Source organism: Crassostrea angulata, chromosome 4 (genome assembly GCF_025612915.1).
Source record: "Crassostrea angulata isolate pt1a10 chromosome 4, ASM2561291v2, whole genome shotgun sequence".
NCBI lineage: Eukaryota > Metazoa > Mollusca > Bivalvia > Ostreida > Ostreidae > Magallana > Magallana angulata.
In genome coordinates, this window is record NC_069114.1 from 5,174,039 (window position 1) to 5,184,067 (window position 10,029).

Genomic DNA, 10,029 nt, shown 5'->3' on the forward strand with positions numbered 1-10,029 from the left:
TTTGAGGCGAGAGTTCAAAGGTTTTACTGACGTCATTGAGAAATCAATGAGAGATCTCAAAGAAAACTTTGAGTCAAAACTGAAAAACATCAAAGGTATTTCAAAGTAAAAATGTGGAATACAATGAGGAAAAATTATTTCCCAATTATTTTACTTAAATATTTTTCCAGACACATCAAACAGTAGCGCTGTTTACACACGATGGGGGAGAAAAAGTTGCCCTGCAAGTACAGATCTGGTTCTTTCAGGTAGTAATTGATGTTTAAAAAATAGACTATAAAACAAATGTTTAAAAAAATCCACTTTATAAATTTTAACTGTATTTTTTGCAAAGCTGAATAAAGTGGAAGAAAAACATACAAACAATACTTGTTCATTTTATTTTCAATTTAAAACACTTATTCATACCGAAAAAGATTTTAAAAAACAGAATCGTTTCATAGGATATGTTGGAGGATCTCAATATACTCATACTGGGGCAGCAGTTGTTTACCCAGAAACCCCGAATGGGGAGACTACCGTGATGGGAAGGATTGATATAAAGCTTGCATTTACGGAGCAGAGTACGAAACAAGTGATCTAAGTGGCAAGTGGATTAAAGTTGATGATCATGACGTCCCGTGTGCTGTGTATTTGGTTCGTAACAGATCCGTAGTAAAGATGTTTCCAGGTAAGAATTACCAAAAACGTTTATTTTAACGTTTCGATCTTATTTAGTGAATTCATAAGTATTAAATTTGTTTAATAATGAACACTTGGATCTGAAACAGTTAATACATGTAGGTAGCAGAGGCTTAATAATATCTACACAACTTACAACATTTACAGTAATGTCAACTCAAGATGATGTTTTATAACAATTTTTTTTCAAATAGTATATACTTTGAAAAATTAAAGATTAATTGTAAATATAGAAGCTAAAATACACTATAGACTGATAAACAAAATGTTAGTTTTTTGCTTTTGACTATTTAATTCAATAACTGTAGCTAGAAAAACATGTGACAATGGTTGAAAGCTTGAGTACAATGGCTATCTCATGGCGGGTCACTATAATCACAATGCTGGAACATCATACACATGTGTCGATAGTGACCCAGAGACCTTACAAGGAGGTCATATCGACAAAAACGGTTATCTGTTCTATATGGTGGAGGCAATGTGTGGCTCACTCAAGTGTCCGCCTTACGTTAATGGAAGAGAACTTGTGTGTGCTGTTTGTTCCTTAAAAAATAAATATCGTCAAAATTGTTTCATTGTTTTTTATACTTAGTGTTCCACAACCAAGGAATAAATGCATAACCATCTACAACATTGGTCTTTCGGTCATGTTACATTGATATGCAAACCAACTAACTAATTATAACGAAATGACTAACAAAATACTGTAGAGTATTGTTTTGTGATAGGTGGTAATGTCTGCTTATCTTGGCGGTTGATTTGAATTTGCTACAGTTGAAATGGCGATCTAAAATAAAAAGATTTTGTTTACGGTGTATTTCTTAAAACAATAAATTTATAATCGTAGGAGTAAAATATCATATATATATTTTAAGGCTTCGAGGACTAGATTGACGATCTGTCATTGAATGAATTGCAATCGGTGGCTGCCGTCTATATTCCTGTAGATGATCAACAGCAAATCATGAGTGGCAGATATTTGGATGTTTGACATTAAAAGAAATATCTTAATTTTAGAGTTAAAATTTTGTTATTGTGGATTGAATTTCACAGAGCCCATATTCGTAGATTGCTTCTTCTTTTTTAAATTGTTTGATGGTAACATATTTTGGAATTACTTTTATTATAAATAATGAATATATTAAATTTTATATAAATTTTATATTATATTTAAATTAACAAAATCCATGAAAATTAAGCATACGCAAATTCAAATGATTCCACAAATGTCAGTCTTCATGTGTGTCCTACAGCTAGATTGACTGGGGTGACGCACTATCAGTTCTCCCGCCCCCGCGAGCTTCATTCGATAACAATATTTTTGCCATGTTTTCAAGAATTGAAAGCATATCTATGTCTATATTCCTATAATGTATACACTTACATTGTTCTATGTCAACATTTCTTTCTCGATATAATAACACCCACTCTTAAATTATTATTTTTTAACTCTGTATTTTGTTAAATCGATATAGCAGATAGCAAGAAAACTGACCAAGTCAATAAAGTGATATGAATAATGTTAACTCACCTGAATACAACGCAAATAATTGACTAACTAAATCGACATAATAGTGTATATGTTGACAAGACGATAAAAAGTGTTACAGTGTATACTTTATAACACAACAAGTGTAGGCCGCGATACGCTTCCGTACAGAATACCCCAAAATAGATAAAGTTTTATAACGGTTTATTTCAAATTACAATATTTCCTATAATTTCCTATAATCATCAGAATTGATCATGATAGATTGCTAAATGTATTTAGGGCAAATACTCAAACAAAAATATGCATTTCGGATAAGAAAATATTATAATTTTTAAAAAATCAGTGTAAGTGTTGGAACAAATACCACAGATGGATTCGAACTCGGAATATGCGGTACACAAGCCCCACACTGAAACCACTCAGCTATATGATGATATTTCACTTTATTGATACAAGAAATTTATATCGCTATATGTAAACAGACAGCCATGCTATGACCTTGAATTGCTAGTATTACATATTGGTCACGATGATACTTATGTATACCTAGGTACTGCGCACTGAATGGTGGTAATGATAACTAACATAGTGAACCCCATGACTCTTGTAGCACTGCGTCGTATTCCTTAATGATGTGATGAAAACAGGTGAATAATACGGGCATAATAATATCCGAATTGAGAGTTTACAAACAAGTGCCATATTTGGCGATTCTGTGTCTGGTACTCTATATTGAGTCATGTAGTGTATATTCTATATATTAACCTTTGTAACCTTTTATGCCATGTATGAATGAACGTATTATGAGTAAGTGATGCCTCATATCTAGGTGGGGGACTCCGAGACTCAAGACTCCGAGACTCAAATCTTGCATCCATACTCTTTGGTTGGCAGTTTTGATAGTTTTGTTAATTAATTAGAAATAAAATATTAATCTTAATTTTGAACACTAAATGTTCACTCATGATCGTCGTAAATGGGCCGAACTAGTCAGAACTGTCCATCATAAGTAAAATCTTATATATACCTATGTGAAATGGGTTTGAGCAGACTCTTTGATTTGGACTCCTTTTAATTGTTGTAACTTTGACTATACGATCACGCTTTAATAAAACCGATTGTGAAAGAACTACTGGACTTCGTGGTTACTGAGCTTGAGTAGCATCTCCAGGAGATAACTAAAGTTTGAAGGCTCACACATATCGTTGTGTCCTAAAATGTGTATCTAGAAGAAGTGAGCTACCTTAAAAAGTTTTTATGAACACATTTCCTTGTATTACGTCATATGCTCAAAGGATAGTTTTATCATATGATTAGAGATTCGTTATTTGAGATATCAAAAAAATATTCTCGAATATCATAGAACTTAAAAAAATATATGGTTAAAACTTACATTCCATTTATTAAGGTAACTGTTGTTGTTTTTTATTTAATTATTTTAAGTGCATGTATTAGAAATAAGTCTTATCATTGTAGCTAGAAAAACGTGTGATGAGGACTGGAAGCTATAATACTAGTATTATGGCCATCTTACGGCGGGATGCTATAATAACAATACTGGAACAACATACAAGTGTCAATAGTGACTTAGGGAGCTTACAAGGAGGTGGCAATTCTAACAACAACGGTAACTTGTTCTTATCTGTGGAGGGAAGATGTGGATCCTTAAGGTGTCCACCCTAATGTTGAGGGAAATTTGTTTGTGCTGTTTGTTCCCTAGAAAAAAAATACCGTCAAATTGTATGTTTTTATGTTTCTTTTGCTTGTTGTCAAAGTGATCATTAATATTTGTTTGTGAAGGAATATTTTTACAATGCGTAGAAATGGAAAACTTTCCAGAAATGCGTAAAAGAAGGAATAACAAAATAATTGAGACTAATACAAGAACATTTTAATTTCTTTTTCCTTCTTATCTTGTCTTTAGATAAGCTGTTAAATCAACAAGATATGATATTTATTTGATTTGTATATTCACAAGATTAACCTTGAATGCAATTATAACGATGTATAACGACTTATTTCTAAATATAACATGAATAAAAATGCAGTTCATACTCTTTATTACCAATGTTTTATCTTTTACTTGATTACAGCTGACAAGTTTGTAGTCATCATAATAAACACTGACCCTCTTTGACATTGATTTTAGCGTCATGACATAGGCAGCGCAATCAAACAGACCGTAGATATTTGTGGAATTATTCTAAATATAGCATCAGTGTTTTAGCAAAAGACAAGCACTAACCTCTTATATGTGCTACATTTTCTAGGTGCAAAAACATCCATAATACTTTAAGTTATAGTAGTATGCCTCCTGTCAATTTTTCGCTATATATTCAATATTCATCTATGTTCGCATAGTATACAATGAGATTATATAGCGTAAGCATACTATGTCGAAACAGAGCACGGCAAATGTTTATAACGAAAACTTTGCAAGCGCCGACGGTGGGTTTCGAACTCTTGCCACTGAAAACATAATGTCTTGAAGCCCAACGCGTTATCGATCGTTACGCTACAGCAGCCAATGATGTATCTGTCGGTATTCATATATATAAAACGTAGATACATACGATTGACACCAAGCAATTAAAATTATTAATCTTTCCAAAAACACCTCATTATTGACGATAATTTTATAAGCTAAAGTTTTGATAAATTTTTGATCAAATGGATTCAACAATTTCGAATGATATTCTACACGAGAATCACAAAAACGCTTTTTTAAATGACGCTTGATAAAGAATGTACCAGAACAAAATTCAATGAGATTTCGTCTGCTAAACCTTTGAGTTTTCTCTGTAAGATGAAACGTCTCTCGTTTCTTGAAAAGAACGTAATTCTTTGTTGATTTTTAATTGTACAACAACTTGTTGATTAAATAATCAATCAATTGGAAATCAATTGATTAATTTGAAAGGACAAACGCTAGCTTTTCCCGTGATTATTTTTTGGTACAAGACAACACTCAAACCTCACAGCTACTTATAGCAAAGCACGTCAGTATATACAACACTCGGCATAATAATACAAAAATGGCAATAACCAAAGATAAAAGATATTTATAAGCTCATACATATGATCTAGATACCATTCTACAAATTACACCCAAAAGAATATGAGTTGTTAGTTTTCTGTTACTGTGGGATTTCACAATACGATTAATGGGCAACCGATATCAAATACTTAACAAAATCATCTATCTTATCGCTTTAAATATGATATTTTTTCTCTAAATTATATTTAGACAAGAAAAATTCAAATTATATAGCTTTTTCATTTGTAAAGGACTGCGAACGATAGCATTGTCTAGCCGCCTAACTGAAAGTCATTTTTTGAAAGTTGTCTAATTAAAGAAAATTTTCTATAATAATGTAAACATTAATGTATATTTTCATTTAATATAAATGATTTGGTCAAACAAAGAGAAATAACTTTGTATTTTGGGTTAAAATAGCTCATTTCATAATAGAAAATAACGGAAAACGGAAATGTTTTTTAAAACATCCTCCCCCCCCCCCCCCCCCCGTGAAACAAAAATTCCTTTCGAGGGGTTTTAATCATTGTTATTTAGCATATTATTACCAAATGTTTGTTGTTTCACGGGGGGGGTAACATATGTCTACAGACTGCAATACATTCCAAAAAAAGAATTTTGCTTTGTAAATTTTCGAAAACTAATTAACAGATATGAATTAATATGAAATTCTACTTTAATATATATCGTAAATATGTTATAATTTAGTTTTTATGCAAATATTGGCCGCTAAAATATTTTCCTCACTCATATAGACAGATTTCAATTAATTTTTTTTTAGACCCCGTGTTAGTAAAACTTTTGTTTAAAAATGAATAATTTGATTACAAATTTTCTTTTGATATAAATTGATTAGGATTTGATTATACTTTTAAGTAGACAACTTAGCTTTTGAATATCTGACAGGAATTCCGAAATATTTGGATGTAAAATGTAGGTGGGAACCGGGCGTTAGCGTTCGCAGTTCTTTCTTCAATTTTTATAAATTACTTTTCCTAAAACAGTTTTTAAAAAGAGCATGACCACCAAGCACTCTTCATTTGCAATTTATTATCAAATATGCATATGCAATATACAGCACTAAAGAATGTTATTTACTCAGGTTTTGAGTTGTCAAATGGTTACAAAGTTCCATGTTATGATTAAAATTTGTTCTTTGCAGAACATTCAATATTTTTAACTATGTTATGCAATTAGCAAATAAGATCGAACAAAAAAAGACCTAACGCAGAATTTAAGAAATTTTTTGGGATTTGTCTTTCACGGGATTTGTAAGTCTAAGTAATTTTTTTTATCTTTTCTGTTGGTTTTACTCATTCATACGCAATGGAGAAAAACCCTTAAAACGATTAAAGACTTAGAACTTTAAAAATTTGATCATTGATTTAATTTCTTTTAAGCAAAATAAGGTCACTAAAATAAGTCTAATGCTATACTTGCTTAATTGTTATTATCATTCAGATATTTTTGGCTAAAATGCATCAAATATAGGTAAGGTTTTTAAAACTTATCGAGGAAATTCCGACTTAAATAAATATTTTTTAAATTCACTGAACAATTAATGCTTTGTATCTTTTTTTAGCTACACTGCTATTAATAAATTGTATTTTTTTTTAAGAGTTAAGTTATTTCTAATATTTTCACAAATAAGAAAATCTCAGTTAAATTTCTAAGAATTTCTTTTATTTTATTCTTAAAAATTCAATAAATATTAACTAGAAAAATACTAGTAGTTGATTGGCCTACTTTTTGGAAGCTGAAAAATACCACTGCAATGAAAAATCTATAGCGTGCATTATATGGTATTTCATTATTATCAGTGGCATTTTTTCACTCTTTTAGAAACAAACGTTATTATATATTAACTAATATTTTCAATATCTTAAAATATGATATAAGTTCTTGGAGTAAACTTTTTAAAGATTTAAAAAGTAAAGATGAGTCATTTTTTTCTTGTTTTTATCACAAATGACCAGTGCATTTGAAGCTACTAGAGGTTGGTTGTAATTGATTTCAGCTTCAGCTAAGTAATTTCATTAGATCTAAAATATTCTAGTATCATCTGCCATGCATTGCTGTGAAAATTGTGTTAAGCATGTTTACCATTAGCCAGCACATTCAAATAAAGACCACGGTAATATATTGCGTGTTAATGTCACACATGTTTTATCATTGATTTTTCATTTAAGCTATCATTAACAACCAGATCAATAGTTGTTGTTATAACACACCAGTAGTGTGAATTTGCAAGAGAATTGATATACATCTGTAAAGGTTTTTGTTAAAATCCATTTAATGAACATGTACAAGGGTTGTTCCCATTATTGTTAGCAGACAAATTCGATTGGAAGCGGACATTTTGCATATTTCAAGCGAAACATTTCAGATTAAATTTAACATACATGTATTTTCTATTAACTTTGTACACATTTAGATTTTTTTAACTTACACCATAAAAAAGTACAGCTTTATTATTTTGATATGATATGTTTTAAAGAGCATTTTTAATTTTTTTTTTTTTGCAATTTTGTACGCGTTTTTCTTTATCATAAGTAATTGTTTTGTTTAATTGCATAAAATGTACGATAATCCGTATGAATTAACATTAATTTGAAAGTCATTTTTTTTTAAGTTTAAAGACAGAAAAAAAATAGATACTGCTGGAGATAACCCCTACGTGTCTAATACAATGGTTTACAAATAGCATCAGAGATTTAGAAATGGAAGGATGGTATTTTTGATGACGAGCGAAAAAGAATGCCACAACTGAATTTGCCGGAACAACGAAATTAAATAACAATAAACGAGTCACTGTACCTGGTATGGCTGAGAATTTTCTTTTAGTGTTCCGACAAAACATCAGATAGTTAATTTATTTTGATTTTCAAGAGGTTTGTGCATAATTGTTGCCGAGACTGCTGTCTGCGACTGAAAAACTGAAAAGGCATGTTTCTGCGCCAATCGAGTGTATAAGATGATAGAAAAATAGGGTGACAGGGTTAGCTAAGTAATCGCCACAGTTGAGACCTGGTCATATCATTTTGACCTGGAAACTAAATAACAATAATGCAAGAGGAAAGTGTAACAGCCACCAAGGAATGCCAGAGATATCAAAATATGTAATGACATCGTCTTTTGATGTTGGAAATGTAGTGACTATCCTCGGCAATCCGTTTGGTTTTTTGTTTGTTTTTTTATGAAATCTACATCATTTAAAACCAACTTTAACAATCAGTATGCTTTAAGATAACAACATATTTTAAAAACCTTATAAACTATTTTAGAAGCAAAACATGTATTAATCTATATTAAAAACATGTAACAACACTAGAATTTCAGAATAAAGATTGATAAATAGATATATACTATAATCATCTTAGATTAACGTTTTAAGCCTTTTTCTGGCTTCCAAAAATTAGTTTAGCTTATAGTCTAGCTCATTCGGCATCTTCAGATCCCTTGCTGTTTAGATGCATCATGGGGTTAGAAATTGTCAATGCAATATAGCGCTGATGCACATAGTTCAGAAGGAAGTCAAGATATTTGGTTACAAAACAAATCAATGACATAAGTCAATTGTGAGCAGCTCAATTTACGTATGAAAAAATAAGAATTGACTGCTGTTTGTGACAGGTACACAAATCACATCCTTTAAGCATTATAAGTAAGCATTATTAGATATAATCATGATTCTTTTGTGGGCAATATTATCGACAAACTAAGTTAAACTTGTAATATTTATATCTGGTTTACGAGAAAGAATTTAAAAATAGTTCGCATGCAACATTAACTTTGCCTTCAACTTCATTTTTGAAGAGCAGAGATCTTCTAAACCTGCAATTTAAACAAAAAGAAATAAAAACTTTGGAAGACAAAAACCTTTTTTGTACAATATCACTGCATACAATGTAAAACAAACACATATCAAAAATTAAAATGAATTTCAAAAGTTTATACTACTAAATTATTAATTTAAGTTTTACTTTGTCTTGGGTAAAATTTTACTAAATGAAATAAAACTGGGCCTACTTCTTCTCATTAATGTACAATATTCCTACAGGTTTAAAGAGCTCTGGTTCATGATTAATGCCGTCATGTTTTCTCTTCTTGTCGCTTTGAGTGTTATGAAAATAGGTGAATAGAAGAAAAGATTTAAATCAAGATGCCGGTTATTGTTATTTACTCAACAGAGGCTTTCTAGGGCTTAAGAAAGTTATTTTGACTCTCAAACATTGCTTTAAATTCTACAATTGATATTTTTTATTGGTGCCTCAGTTATCATATATCAGGTTTACAATTTTAAGATAAAGAAAATAAATTTGTAACGCACATCGTGACACTGTTCCTTGAAAGCCGTCATTACGAATACGATCAACATATTTTGCTTATTAATTTCGCTGACCTTATTTTCCAGCAGACAAGATTATGATATGTACATGTAGGTATTTGATTACAGTTTAGCAATATACTGTTGTTGACTTGGGTCGAGGACAACAGTTGATCTGTCGGAACGGCTCGCAAACTGTTGCCCAGGGCCGAAGGCTGGACTTTATCGTATAGAGTTATATAGTAACGGTTTACCAGAGGTATCACAATATTTATTTATAAAAATTGTTTCACAATTTGAAAAATATAGATTCAAAGAAGAGGCTGAAGGAAAAAAAATGGTATTGTACTAAAACATTGTTTTATCATTTTAAAAGAAATCACTACTCATTGCAAAGATAACCTAAACCTAAGTGTTGAAGTTTTTTTTTGAAAATTGGTGCTTACTGTTTGTTGTTTGAAGTGATATTCGTCATGCATATGAATGAGTAAT

General features: G+C 30.7%; 1 pseudogene; it reads left to right on the top strand.

Moving 5' to 3' along the window:
* The window catches only part of LOC128180561 (uncharacterized), a 35,516-nt pseudogene extending 34,243 nt beyond the window's left edge, over positions 1-1,273 (top strand).
* The last annotated feature ends 8,756 nt before the right edge of the window (positions 1,274-10,029 follow it).